The following is a 16,118-nucleotide window of genomic DNA, read 5'->3' as shown; positions in this document are numbered from 1 at the left end:
ATGAACTTAGGAGACGGGAAGGAAAAATAAGATAACAACAGAGATCTTAATCACTTATTTTAGTGTGACAGTGCTCTAAATATAATACATGTAACTAATGAATATTATTGTTGTTAATATAATGATTGTACAATTAAAGCCTTAGGATATTTGAAATTTGTTTTTGAGATAAGTTACCACAAATACTGATTTTCAAAATACACACACACATACTTACATTTATGTGTATGTATGTATACATAATGTATATCTGAAATATACAATATCTAGATCAGTAGTCAAGTATCTAGTTTAAATAATCCCAGAAGACCATATGTTTCAACTACATTTTGAAGATAAACAGAGTTTGGGGCTGTAAAATTTCATCTTCTATGTATTATTTCTTTATCTGGGGAGAAAGGGGGAATAAAAGTCTGCAAAGTAACTACTACATTTAAATATGCTGTTATAAGAATTTTAAAAATAAATCAAGTGAGTAGAAATAAAATGGTTGGTGAAAGAAACTTAAATCTACTATCTTTTATAGTCACAAAAAGTCTCTCTTAGAATAAAGTTTGGTATATTCATCATTTTACAATATATCACGAATGAACACTGCAACTTCTAGGAGTAATGACAATAAGTGATTTTATCAGTATTTTTGTCACTTCAGTTTTCATAATGGAAATTATGTGTTTTTCTTCACCATTTTTCTGCATTACATTAACATCGTTTAAGCTGTCAAAGAACATCATTTGTGATGACTACTGTTAACAACACTGCTGCCAATTTAAGAAGTGTAAAATTTCCACTACTTAGGAAATAGTAGGCTTTATCAGTAACCTCACTATCAATATGTGGTTGAAGAAAATCTAAGAAATTCTATAGTTCTCCACTCAGGCTATTTGAACTCTTGCTTCCAAGATTATGTATGCCTTGTTAAATTCCTGAAAGTCATAATCTTATTAAAATAAAATATAAAGGAAATAAAGTTCCATGTTTATACAAATTACTAAAATACCTTGAGACATTCAGCACTTAGATTCATCTTAATACAACTTCTAAAGTATATAATCAATTATTAAAATAAAAGTTGTTGCCATTTTACTGAGTTCTTATTGCATGCCAAACACTCTGCTAGGTATATTTAATACAACAATCTTGTGATATAGGTACTGTTATTCTTACTTCCATTTAAATATGAGGACATGAGGCTGTAAGAGTTCAAGTAATTTGCACAAGTTCTCAGAGCTATTAAAGTATGCACCTAGAATTTTGAAAGCAGATTTATCTGGCTCCTAAAGCTCTTAACTACTAACACAGATACTTTATGGAAGACAAAAGATGTTTATGTGTTCACTTATACTAAGACAAACAAAACCTAGCAATGTCTTGGAATCAAAACTTAAACTAAGATTATGTTCAAGGGGATCACCCAGTAAAGAGTTAATCTGTATGAAAATGTAACTTGAGGAAAAATGGGGAAGGTACTTGCTGGGAAATAATTCTGTTAATTTAATTTTTTCTTAGAAATCAAATTTTCTCAATTTTCTCATAATGAGATAAGCAATTACATGGAGGTTTCATCCAATATGTTTCTATAACCTGTATTAAAGTGCAAACACTATAAATATTCTGTAGAAAAAAGTAAATACTATCTTTTGATCCAAATGCTTACCTTATTAGAAAATGTCTACTAATTCAATGCGTAACTGAATTGGAAAATATATTTGCTTGATGCTACATCTCACTGAAATTGATATTGCATAATTGGGTAATTTGCACTAAGGACATTTAATGGAACTATGTTTCATTTTTGGGAACTCATGTGAAAATTAGATCAGAAGTCCTTACTTCACAATTCTCACTTTCATATAATGCATTATTAAATATTAATTATTCATAAATATTTACACATTAATTTTTGCTTAAATCTTATGTAATTATATTGACAAATTTCATATGTGAAGAGTATATTCAGGAAATATCTCCATGAATAACATTATAATTTTGGAGTTACTACAAATTAAGCTGTGTCATCTCCCTGTCAGTAAATCATCTGGTCTAAGACCTTTGATTATTAAGTATAATTATATGAAATTGCAGATATTCAACAAATTCTGACGTGAAAAATAACAATTTCATATGGTCCGGTCCTACTTTATATGTTCTGCCTCAGTACTTAGACTTTCCACTAATATTAAATTCTCTATATAAATTACTGTATCAATAAGAAAAAAATTAACTCCAAATATCTGGGGAATATGCAAACTGGATGCAGAAGAACTTATCTCATGCAGGTGGACATTGTTAAATAAGCAGAAATTATAAAAATGCATAGACCTCTTAATAATGTAATTTGATGTGAAGTGAGCAGCAAGATGCTTAAATAAGTAAAGGGAAAGTACTTATTTGCAGGAAATAAAAGATCAAAATAGATGAATTTTAGTCAACAGAATTATCTGAATCTTAATTATGTGTAGTATACTGTACTAACATATTCAACTGTAATGAAAGAACACAAAGGCAATACAAAGACAAGCTAGAAGAAAATAAAGAAAATCACCTATATTTAATCTGAAGTGGAATACAGACTATCAATAACAACTTGGATAGGCATGTTATTCCCATATCTTCTAATGTATGCACATATAACATCTGCATGTGAATGATTGCCCTTTAATCATATACAACACTATAAAGGAAGAGTAAATGCCCCACTTGAATGAAGACCAGTTCCCTCCGTTAAGTATTGTCTCTAGTAACCACTTCTTCAAGAAAGCATACTGTTAATGTGTCAGTGTTTTCAAATTAGTCAGAATCTTATTGCTTCATTGAAATAGAATTCTTTTACATAGTTTGGACTCCCAGATTACTGCATCTATTAAACATATTTCATTTCTATTGCAGTCCAAACATAACTGTAAGTCATATATAACCTCTGGAGAACCGATAACAAACACCGTTTTTTAAGTTTATTAATTTATTTTGATGGACAGAGTGTGCTCACATTCATTTGTGCGCCAGCCAGGGAAGGGCAGAGAGCTAGAGAGAGACAAAATCCCAAGCACACTCCAGGCTGTCAGTTCAGAGTCCTAAGCCCGAGACAGGGTCTTGATCCCATGAACCATGAGATCTTGACCTGAGCCAAAACCGAGAGTTGGACACTCAAACCAATTGAGCCACCCAGGTGCCCCGACAAATGCCATTTTTAATGGAGTCGGAGGTTGATACTTGAAGAATCTACGATATATTTATTTACATAATGAAAATATTTTTGCAAAACAATTAGTTGATATTCAATTAGTAGCACATATAATTTTAGCCTTATTTAATATCAAAATTTTTCCAATTTTTAAATATATACCTTTTTTCTATATGAATTTAATTTGTAGATAAAGTTTATTTTAATTTATTTATTTATTTTGAGAGAGAGAGAGAGCGTTGAAGGGGCAGAGAGAGAGGGAGAGAGAGAGATCACAAGTAGGCTCTGCACCATCAGTACACAGCCTGATTTGTGGCTCCAACTCACAAACCATGAGATCATGACCTGCGTTGAAATAGAGAATCAGATACTTAACCGACTGAGCGACCCAGGGGCCCCAATAAAGTTTTAAAGTATTTTTGTCACCCCCAATATAAGTAAAATGTGATTTTCACTAATGAAAGGAAAGTTTATTTATTTCACTCTGCACACTCAGATTTGGCTAGTTCCTTCCCTTTGAAAATAAGAATAAGTCTACCATTTCTATGCAATGTTTTAAAATCTGTTTATATTGAAGAAATTTCTGTTATTCAGGTGTAATATGCAACCCATCTTACCTTTTACTAATAATTTAAAAATGAAAAAACCCTCATTGCAATCCAAGAACTTCTTTTATATAGACTAAGATAAAATGAATATTTCTCTTTAAAACCCTATAAGTTTTTTTCTTAAACCCCTGTAAGTTTTATATGTTTTAAATTCTTCCGAGTTGTATAAGCAATGATCTTACTTATTAAAGTCATGTTATTTAAAGCCCAGACAGTATAACTAACTTTTTAAAAAGAAAATTATATTTTTTAAAAAGAATAAATAAATTTGAAATTTAAAATAAACATTTTTAAAAGTTATATATATGCTATCATATGCCTTAAATTGAATGATCAGCTTAATATTTTATGATAAGATTAGTTTGGTTCAGTTTTGCATTTTTCGAGTGTTTTTGCATTTTTCAATAGTTTTTTAAAAAGTTATTGCTGACTCATACGCTAGATAAAAAACAAGTGGGTACATAAACAATGTCACACAGAGAACCATTTTAATTACATAAAAATTATATATCTCCTTTTACCTTTATACAAAATGTTACTCAAAAATCTGATTTTTTAAAATTTTATCCTTTACTTAGGATATTTATTGAGTACATGTTATGATGATACTCTATACTTAAAGGAGAAAACTGTAACCTGGCTTTAAATCTAAACAATACACTATTCTTAGAGCAGGCCAGGGATTTGCCTCCTTTATTAAGTTCTTATTTTAAGACATAGCAATTTGTACTCCTCATAAAGGCATGGCATTAAAAAAAAAGATGAGTTTGTTCCTCTTGCTTACAAAATTTATTACCCTAGGTGATCGTGAGAAGAGTTAAAGGTAAAAATTTACCATGTACAGCACATCATCACAAAAATTTCCAGCTGATTTTTTTCCATATGGCATTTTAGTAAATTAAAATTACTAACTAAATCCAAGATCAGCAAATAGTTTCCAGGTGATGAAGAATTTAAACCCTAAAGCAACTCTGTAATTAATCTGGCAACTTAATCTTGTAACTCAAACCTTGTATTAACAATTTAGGGGTGAAAAATCCTAATAATTTAATTTATGATGTGGGAGTATATATATGTATATAATAGATATCCCACGTTATAAATTTGTGTATGTGTGTTTTGTGTTTTTGTCACCTCTTCCAAGATCAAGCAAGAGGAAAACAGTAAAATAACTGGGCACACCTTTTTAAAAATTTCAACCAGTATGTTTTCTCTATGTGGTATTACAATAAATGCTCTATAAAATTGTTAGCTGAAGGCTTAGATCAGCTCTGACTACTATAGATAACTTTTGAAAAGTGTTCCTCAAATTTTAAAAAGGGAAAGTAAATTTTTAACTACCTGCTAAATTATTGGACTTTTTGCAAGAGAATGTTACTCAAGTTTTCTAAATTGATAGCTTCTGAGTTTACATTAAATCTCTCTCACATGAAAAGTACAGATATTAGAATATTCATTAAGTAAAATGAAAGTATTACCTAGTTTCTAAGGCACACCATTAGTTATACCATCTAAAGTGGGATTTATTTGATGACCTGCATTAAGCTTTCAGAACATTTGCTGCAACTCAGGTAGAAAGAGGCAAGTATTCACATTATATATTAGTCTGTAGTCAAGAAAGATATTTCAACTAAAATATGTCAATCCTCCCATCTGAAATCACTTAAAAATTACTGCTGTGGTATTTGGAAGAGTTTCTGTATTTTTTACACTGACCTACAGTGCTCAATGCTTTAGAGGGTTGGGTAAACTCAGTTCTCTTTTGTTCAACAATGCCTCATCTCCACTGCATAAAACTTGGTCTCCAGTTCCACTATCCAATGCCTGCCTTACATCAAGTCGTACTTCATTGGTACCACATGAAGTAATTATGTTATACAAGGCCTCTAGATCACTAGGTTTGAATGTAATAGCTGGTTTCATTAATGTTCCAGGAGCAAGAGAACCCTCTACAATAATTCTCATATTGATAAATTTGATTTTCTAAGTATTTCCCACAAAAGGGCAATGTATGAGTCCAAAAATTTGTTCAAAAATGCCCAAACAAGTGTTCCTTCGGTGGACAGTCCCAGCAACTCCAACCATAACTAGACCACGGGGAGAAGCACACAAGAATCTAGATTGGAACTGAGAAAAAGATACTCTTCTTTCACTAGTGACAACAGACAAAGGCTTACAATTTCCACTCCACAGTAGTACATCACATTTTGTTCAGAGGTGTTATAATAAAACCTAAGCGTGACATCATGTCAGAAGTGCTGTGGCCCCCATTCATCTTGAGGTGGTCCCAGAAAAGGATTCTGAGAACTAAGAAGTTCAAATAACCAGTGACAGAATTCTTCTCCTAATCAACGAAAATAATTTTTTTTTAGCTTTTTTATCTTGTTTTTCCTGCTGTCAAAAGAGTCTAATGTCCTCTGTCTTAACTGGCTCTGGTGTTTCCTTCAATTTCAGCTGTAATTGCCTTTTCCAGTAATCCTGTGCATGCTAAATAAGATTGTATTTTTCAGTAGCTGGAGGTTTAATAACCACCTGTGTTGCCAAGTACTTAAATATGACTTCTCGGTCGACTTTCTTACGCCTCAAAAGTTCTTCTACACTTTGTACATTAATATTGCACGAATGGCATCTTGGCGGTCCTCAGGCTGCACCAGGCGGTTGTTGATGGTGTTGCACAGAGCCATGATATCATTGTCTAATAGGCCAAGAAGGTTTAGGCAGCCCTCCATCTCTGGGTAGCTGAGCCTCGACATTTCAGCCACCAAAAAGCTCAAAAAATCTGATTTTTATGTTTAATCAGGCTCATTTAGATATATAAATCAAAAGGGCAAATATTTGCTCTAATATCCTAATTGTACCTTTTGCATTTATTTTTAGGAAACAAAAGATATTTTAAAAACAATAATAAAAGTATTTTTAAGCATTTTTTTGCAATAATACACATATCTACATAGAACTGAAATAGAAAACAGAATAACTTGTAGTAAAATATTTAATCTTTCAGCAAGTCACTTTTTGAAGAAAGGAGTGAAAATTTAATGAAAGAAGGAAAAAATACAGTAGAAGGAATGGATAAGGGATGGAAAGTAGAAAAGCGTTGGGCCAAAACCCTAATGAGATATCGGGTCAATCTCCCTACTGTGTGAATTTGCAACTTTCTCTGACCTGGAATGTGGTGGTACCTGTTATTAAGAGGTCAACATGCTGTTATTGTGGGGGCAATAAATTTTATGTACATGAAAACTTAAAAGATCTAGTTTGTATTTCCATGATTAGTATATATGATAATTTCAAGTTTGTTAATATATATAATAATTTCAAGTTTGTATTTAGGAACATGTGTCTAATTTATTATATTGCCATTTGTCTAAGCAAGAATATATTGGCATATATATTCACATATACTTGTCCAGAAATACTAAGGTCTAATATATGAATAATATAAATATATCATACTGATACAAATGTACGTACAGCAATGTTTAGAAAAATGTACAACTTAGTTATGTAATTTAACCTGTCTATATAATGTTATGCATAACACCTAATTTTAAAAACTTATTTATGACCATATCATTGTTCAGCATTTGTGATCATTTATGAATACAAATGTATAGCATTTAAAATATTTAAAGCTTTATATCTCTCAATTCTGTTCTTCTGAGTGACCCCATTTTTTTCATGTCTCATGATTTATTTGTGTAGTGTCTCAGAAAAAAAATTCAATGGCTATCATTATAATTTTATAACCAGGAAACTCTTTGGCTAGTTATGAAGAAATTCATAGTAAATCATAAGTGTTTGACTCTTCATGATACACAGTCTCTTAGTGACTATTTTACACTTACTCTTGTCAGCCTAGAACAATGCTTCAGTAGAAATGAAGTCATTTACTCAACAGAACTATTATTTATGATTATGATGTGAACCTATATTTATGATTATTTAACTGAAGAATAATGCAAATTTAGGTTGCAGATATGACTTTTTAAAACCAATCAGAAGATACATTTATGTGTCTAGGAGGTCATGAATTTAGTTCAAAACTCTATTCTTCTAAAATTTCTATTTTAAATTCCCATGGATGAAAGATTTTTTTCAAAAGAAAATAGTTCAGGAAAATATTACAAATATGGAATAAGTCATAAATAAGCTAACCAAAGTCTCTGGAAAAGAGTAATGTTTGATTCAGTATTAATGGATATATATGATAAGGAAAATATAGTTTTGGGCATAAATATTGATTTTTTTAAATGTTTCCAATATATAAATAGTTATGCTTTATTATATAATTTCACATATCATATATATACTGAAGGAAGAAATAATCCATGTCTGAGTAAAACACATACCAATAGAACTGAATTTCAATAGCACCATTTCTATCTGGTTGTAATATGTTCTAATATTGGAAGACAGCCTAAATTCCATAAAACAGTTTTTTTAATGAACACTAGAATTCTTAAATAGCAAAATGGCATTGTATATTAGTAAGCGAAATACAACTTTTTAAACACTGTTAAAGATAAATTTATATTAGTCTACATCGAATTTGAAGGCCATTATGGACCATAAATGTTAAAAGGTATGTGTGTGTACACATTTGTAGTTTAGAAAAGTGGTTCTATTTTTTAAAGATTTTAAGATATCACTATAATTTTTAAAAATGCACAATGTTTACCTACTAGAATGAGAGTCTACTTAGGCAAAATTCTATCTTGCTAAGATTCCCTGTTTGTACTTACCAAGCAGTGGCATTTATGTTCATCTATGTTCTATATTTGTGCTGTATCTGCACGATTATTGAATGATAATAATTTTAATTATTAAAAAAAATCCAAGAGAAGATATTTTAACATTTGACTGATCCTTGATCAATGTCCTTGGCTCACAAGTCTCTGTCCTGGCTGATAAGCTCTAAGGACATGATAAAGTATAAGCAATTGCTGTACTTTATTTGTCTGAAGTAGAAATATAAACTGAGTTGTTTACACAATGAGAGTAATGTCCACATAAAAATAAAACTATCAGTTAATTTGAAAAAAATTAGTTAAAATAATTGATTGATTCAAGTAGATGTGATACTATGCAAATGGATTGTAATTAAATTCAATTTCTCCCTTTGTAGTTCAAGAGAATGCTAATGATTTAGTTGTTTAACGCTGTGAAATATTTTATCCTTCTAGTATTTATCCCAGCATTATGTATCAAGATTTCTAAACAGAGACTAGAATTGAGAACTATTATTTTAATTTGGGACTGTCCAAGCAAATCCATTAAAAATCAATATTGCTCATACCTCTAGATCAAACCCATCAAATTTCAAAATGAAATGATAATGCAACAATCTTTGATGAGAAAGATCATAAACCATCTATAACTTAAATTTGCTTAAGCTGATTATATAATTTATAACAAAAAATGGAATTATCAAAGGAGAAAGTGTAGGTTTTCAATTAGACCTGTAAGGTCTATGTGTTCATATTTCCCCGGCTGTAACTGAATTGTTAATGACAGGTGATATTATAGATTGAATATTTCTCCTACAATTATGATGTTTAGAAGGAAAAAAAATCTTAATATTTAGTTTAACTGAGGTGTTTTTTTTTTGTTTCCTCAAGGCATTGTGTTCTACAGCACTAATACAGTAATTGTGGGAAAATGTGCATTTTTATTTTTATTTTATATTTTATGTGTTTTATAATTATATTTTAACCATTGTGTTTGTTTAAATAATTGACTCTAGATTTTTTTCGGTCAAAAGTAAAAAGTCTTTTCTAGATGGACAGCTAAGAAAATGCTATTGAAAAATTTTGTCCCCTTTTAGTCATTTAACAGCTTCCAATTTTACCTGTTTGTCTTCAGTAGCTTTTGAATAGAAATTCTTCTATGTTGACTTTTTTACCACATAACTAACATTTCAAAATTTATCTGTATAGTAGTTCCAAAACAGCTATGTTAAAAAAAAAATAAAAACAAAACTAACAAGAAAAAAAAAAACTAACCTTAGGAATTTTATATGGAAATCAGGTTAAAGGCATGCAAATTATTTCTTAAAAAGATTTAAGAATTTATGCTGTGCAGAAGAAATATATGGCTCTGGTAAAAATGAAAAACAATTGTAGACCAATAACTACGGAAGACAAAATGCTGTCTGCTTATAATGAAAACTCCTTAAATAAAAAGATATAATCTTAAGTAAAATAAACTTTCATTCAAATGAATACAACCAGAGCAAAATATAAGTGATGTCATTGGATTTTAGAGTATTTCTTTCCATTTAACCAAACGTCATTAATTTGTATTTTGAAAAACAACATGCCCTTTGAAGGCATGTTTTCTAAGCAGAAGTTTGCATCTCCATTCCATTAATCTATTAAAAACCTGAATGTTAGACATTTTTAGCAAGAAAGAAAACACCTTTAAATTAAACAGAGAAATATTTAATTATCTATAAATAAGCAAAACAAAAGTTTCATAAATTGGATCATTAATAGTGTTTATGAAACATTGAAAGTTTACATTAATGTATTTTGGAGACCTGAGTAACAGGGGCATGCCATTAAAGCTAATGACTGTAAAACTGTTCTTATAGTATTTTTTCAAAACAAAAATCTTAGATTTAAGACACAGATCTATGTCACAATATAGCAGAGTTCTTTAGTGAAATTTGAATAAATTTTAATTAAAACTTAAAACCTCATGTAGAAGGTATATCTAATATTCAAAATTGTAAGTTACTTAAAATATATAATATTGCCTTATAACATTCAGGTTTTATTCAGAAATTTGTTAATGAGTTAATAAATATTTACTTTGTTCCAAAAGTCACGATTTTTTGCTATTTAATACACATTTCTTTGGTATTTAATATATAAATATCTAATCAAAATTACTTGTAGCACTTTGGAACATTTCAACCTATATGATCATTACACATCTAATTTTGTGTTATTTGCACAAGCTATTTTACTACAGTAAAAGACAGTATGGTATAGTGAAAAGCACACTGGCTAGAGAGACCTAAATTTTATTCCAGACTGTCACTAACTAGCTTTTGTGACCTGGACTGAACAAATCACTTCAAAAAGAATGGAACATTCTGGAAAACAACAAATATTAAGTAGGTGTAATCAATCATAATTCACACACTTAAATAGTATTTGTGTTTTATTAAGTTACTTCAGAAAAAGTGCAAGTTCAGCACAAATTCAAAAACTCCTGAAGGATGACCTTCCTAATTGAAAAAGAAAAAAAACTGAATAGAGATTCAAGGACACTACATAGTGTCTATGAACATGCATTTCACTGAAAAAGCCCTACACTCTCTGTTTGGAGGCATTTATTAGAAGAGAAGATAAATCCCAACAATAAACAAACTGTGTTTTCATCAAAACATTGCTATTATGAGTTACTTCAGCATATTGCTAGTATCCTCAAACCTGAATATCTCATCACAATTTACATTATTTTCTACAGAGAAATGTCAACCATAAATTAAATTCCATGTCTAAAAAATGCCTTCTTTCTCTTTCTTCCTTTATTAAAAATGTCAAATCCCTGCATAATTCCCAAGATAAATTATCTACTATCTATGATCCAATCAACCTATATAGTGAAAGGCTCATGGAATTTAAAGTCACTCCTAACTAACTTGACCTTAGGCAAAGCCATTTAGCTAATTCTGAACCAGTGTGATTCTTCATTTGGAAAAGGAAAATGAAAGAAAGGAAAGAGTAAGGGGATAAAATGTCTGCTCCACATAACTCATAGGTTTGTTTGGAGTGTTAGATTATTATATGCTAAGTCTTTTGTCAAGTACAAATTCACAAACAAGTATCAATTTCATGTAGAAGAACTGTATTTTTAAGGAAACTTTAAAATAAGGATAATATTTTTCTTTTATATTCAGTGGCAATTTGGCAGAATATGTGTCATCGTTTATACTTTACTAATTATCTCATGAGATTCATTAAAGAACTTAAACAACATTTGCTTCTCTGACTATGAAAGATATTTTTTTGTGTAATACCTTCTAATAATCTATTTCTTCCAAGGGAAAACAAAGTGTGATCTCCCAGGGGGTAAAACTATTCACATCACGTGGTTGACTACTGTTCTAAAAACCTATCTTATGGAAATGCTTGAATATAATTCAAATAAAATGAGAAATCTGAAACCTTCCAAAGTTCCAGGCTGCAAGCATTGCCAGAACATAGCCAGAGCAATACACCTTAGTTTATTATTTAACTTTCTATATCTAAGCTTTGGCTTTAATAAATTTTCCTTTTTTCCCCCCAAATATTCCCTTTCCAGAACTATTCTTACAAATTTTTTTATCTTTACAAATAAAGAAATATCTTTGGAACTGGGCTCTGGTTTCTGAGCCTATTTTATATTAGAACTAAATCCTCATTTAAAAGGGCTTATGAGATTTATCCATCTTACTACTCCTTCCTTGTTCAATTTGATTGCATCCTTATTTCTTAGCCCACTATGATTATTGTATCATTGTATATTTATGTTATCATATGTGCTAAAGTACACACCAAAAATTTCTTATTCAAATTCAAAACTCCTAAAAGAGTGTATATATATATGTATATATATATATATATATATATACACACACACACACACACACACATATATATATATATATACATATATACATATGTATATATAATTGTATTTGGACCTAAAATTTTAGTACACACAGTGACTGATGGCCCAGGTAAAATAAGAACAATGATCTACTGCTGCCTCTGAGACTTAATAGGTAATGTGGTCTTAAGGACAAAAAAGAAAAAGACTGATCTGTGTCTCTTTCCATGTGTCAAAACAGTTTAGTACCTAACACAGGACTTCTGTGAGATTTTGATAAGACAAAATTTGTAATACTCTAAAATGCAATGAAAACAAATTTTGAAATTATAATGCAATCATTCATATAGTTAAAATAGTTAAAACAGTATGGTCGTTTTATACTTACTGAGGAATGCTATTTTGGGTAATTTCTTTAGATTTAATGCAAAAACTGATGATAAATTTACATTGTTTTTCTAATTGTTTGTTTGGTTTTTTCTTCAGAAACTCAGTTGTTTCAGTTACCACCAAAGCATGTTCCTAGGTGATTTAGTTACTATCGTTAATGTATGATGTAAGGAAAATATAAAGTGTAATGACATTTTCGAAGGAAATATTAAACATTATATTCTCACAGTTCCTTCCATTTCTTTGAATGATAGTATTTACTTGAGTTGTCTATCTTCATCCTGGAACCCAACCTTAATCTGGAATTCTAATCTTTTTCTAATATAATTAACCCATATCTTTAGTAATACTATCACTAATTTTTGTCACCCTCTCATATTATTATCAATTATAAGTACTTCAACATTTCATGTACATTATATGGCATTATCTACATGCTAATCATGTTCAATTTTCACTGATATCTCTTTAAGAACTTTATTGAACTTACATGATTTATGATTCAAATTTGGTACAGTTAAACAATATTTTCCTCTATTTAATATTTCCAATACGTAAAAAATCTCATTCTATTAAGATGTATTCATATTACCCCTAAAACAAGAAAATAGGGAAATGACTTAAAATTATCTAGATAGAATTATTTTAATTGACAGAATTTTGTTTAATATTTTAACATTTGTAACACTTGTTAGATTAGACTAAGAAATTTCTCATATGTTTTTCTTCCAGTCGTTATGACCCAAACATGGTCTTTTTACATTGTATTCAATTTTATATAATTTTTGTGTTTCTTAATTTTTTTAATGTAAACTCTATACCCAACGTGAAGCTTGAACTCATGGTCCCCAGATCAAGACTCGCATGCTCTACGGATTGAGTTAGCCAGGCTCCCTAATTTTTGAGTTATAATGCTATTTTAAAGTGACTCAATTTATTCTTATTCTGTCTTAAGGCATAAAAAGCATATTTTAATAGAACTGATATTTCTACTTTGTACAGAGTTTTTATCTCCTCTATGAAAATAAAATTTAAAGAGGTCTGTTATTTTTCACCTGGTTTTTGCTTCTGTTTTCAGTATTTCTTTTTTTTTGTATATTTTGGAATTTCTCTCTCAAAAAAATATGTATGCATATATATATGTGTGTGTGTATATATATATATATGTGTGTGTGTGTGTGTGTGTGTGTGTATGTATTTGGCTACTATATATACCTCCTCAGACAGATGTCTATGCTAAACATGATTAAATAATGTTAAGGATAAAAAATCCAAGGCAATTTGGCAGATACCGAAGTTCATTTAGCACTTACAAAAACACTTCACTCCAATTGGCCCTTTACTTCATTGGAATCCTCAAGTTGACATCAAACAAGCTCTGATGTTGCTATTAAAGTGTCAGAGCATAGAAAAGATTAATAGTTTCATTGGAAAGGCAATGGATTATGAATCCCAATGCTACAATTAAGACGTGAATCCTAGTTTCAAAGTGACAACTTATTCAGTTGATTTCCTAAATCTGCCAGAACCACACTGTGCCTTCTAACAAACAGTTTAAACACTTATACTTGACATTTTTCAATAGGTGTTTTCAATGTTGTTTGTTTTAATTTGAATCTAGCTCCATATGAAGATGAACTGCACACAAATGGAATTATAAGAATTTCCTAGATGATTATTAATGCAAAGTTCACTTAGACTAAATGACTATTCTGCTGTAGTCAAGATAAAAGTCTAGTATGAAGAAAATAGGCAGCACAGTGCCTAATTTACCATTTGTTCCTGTCTGAGGGAAGTTTTGAGAGAGAGAAAATATAAAATAACCCTTACCAAGCCTCTTTTGCTATTGTTTTTGCTGCCCTTAAAAATATTAGACACTCCTTGAAACTAACATTACATTGCATGTTAACTAGCTGGAATTTAAATAAATACAATGAAACTAAAAAAAAAAGTACTACTTTGCACTGGAGGCTTTCATTATGAAGATGTTCAGCAAAGGTTTAGATCCACTCACTGACGTAAGATGTAAAATAGCTGAATAAGGAGATTCAAACGTGGTTCCTAACCTTATGAGGGCAACTTGCATTTTTTCACAGACCAAATCTTTTTTTTTCCTGTTCTAACAGTCAGATGGACAATTGAGCTGGACTAATATTTCATGCCTTATACTTTATGACTTCCTGAAATTGGAAATCGGCTGCAAGTGCTGAATACAGATGGAATCTGGCATTCATTCTAAACTCATAAGTCAAGCATAAATTATTAAAATAGATTTACAATAAAAAATCAGACACTAAAAAGAAAATAAAAACGTCTGCAAATTAGGTAAATGAAAATTTAATTGGTTATTTTATTCTGAAATCTGAATGATTGATATGTTCATATTCAGTATTTCACAAACTAATATCATCAAGGATCTATTATATTAAACTGCTCAGAATTTTTGGATCTCTTTGGAAAAAGCTTTAAAAATATTGGTAGACTGGGGAGGGAGCCAAGATGGCAAAACAGCATGGAAGCTTTTTGTATGTCTCCCGTCCATGAAGTATAGCCAGACCAACACTAAACCATCCTGCACACCTAGAAGACTGATTTGAGGATTAACACAACAAGCTGCACAACCTGAACCACAGAATTCAACAGGTACATGGCAAGGAGAGGTGAACTTGGGGAGCAAGAAGCCACGGTAGGCAGAGAGACACTTTTGTAGGCAGAGAGAGGATGGAGACGGGGAGGTAGTGGTGGGGAGGGGTGGAGAATACAGGAAAAGCACCCCTCACCAAAAGCACCTGGAAAGAAAGTGGAAAATTAGAAACAGCTGCAGGGACTAAACTAAAAAGGGAGAAAGGAGAAAGGAGAGGGTTTAAATTCTATTAAGACTGTAAACAAGGGGGGGGGGGGCGCAGAGTCTGCAACTCCGCAGCTCAAAACCTGGCAGTGCTCTGGTGGGAAGGGCGAATCTCCACGGGTAGAGTGGGGTCTGGGAGGTTCTTGCAACACATGGGGAAAAGCGGTTCCATTGCTGGAAGGACATTTGGTAGAGACTGTTGAAGTCACCTGGTCCCAGCCGACCCCAGAAAATGGCCACATTTGCTGGTGCTGGAACAAGGTCGTTAAGGGTGAAGCCTGGTGCCAGATGTGTGTTGTAATTTTCCATAATCCCTGAAATGCTGCTGCTACACTATCTCCTGAACTTTTTCTGGGGTGGACTGGAACCTGGCCACAGTATCGGGGCACTGGCAGCAGCAGGGTCCAGCAAGCGTTCCTGGGAGCAGCTGACATTTGGCCATTGTTCAGCTGTTGCTTGGTGAGATGCTCCTGCAGAGGGGCAG

At 31.1% G+C, this 16,118-nt stretch overlaps 1 pseudogene; it reads right to left on the bottom strand.

Annotated features, from left to right (window-relative positions):
* Nucleotides 1–5,517: 5,517 nt before the first annotated feature.
* On the bottom strand, nt 5,518–6,545 carry LOC124509591 (uncharacterized protein C3orf38 homolog; annotated as a pseudogene).
* Nucleotides 6,546–16,118: the final 9,573 nt, after the last annotated feature.

The sequence above is a fragment of the Lynx rufus genome, unplaced genomic scaffold, assembly GCF_022079265.1.
Source record: "Lynx rufus isolate CCGP_SWC_20201006 ecotype Redwood Valley unplaced genomic scaffold, mLynRuf1.p SCAF_14, whole genome shotgun sequence".
NCBI lineage: Eukaryota > Metazoa > Chordata > Mammalia > Carnivora > Felidae > Lynx > Lynx rufus.
This window is presented reverse-complemented; position numbering and strand designations above follow the sequence as displayed.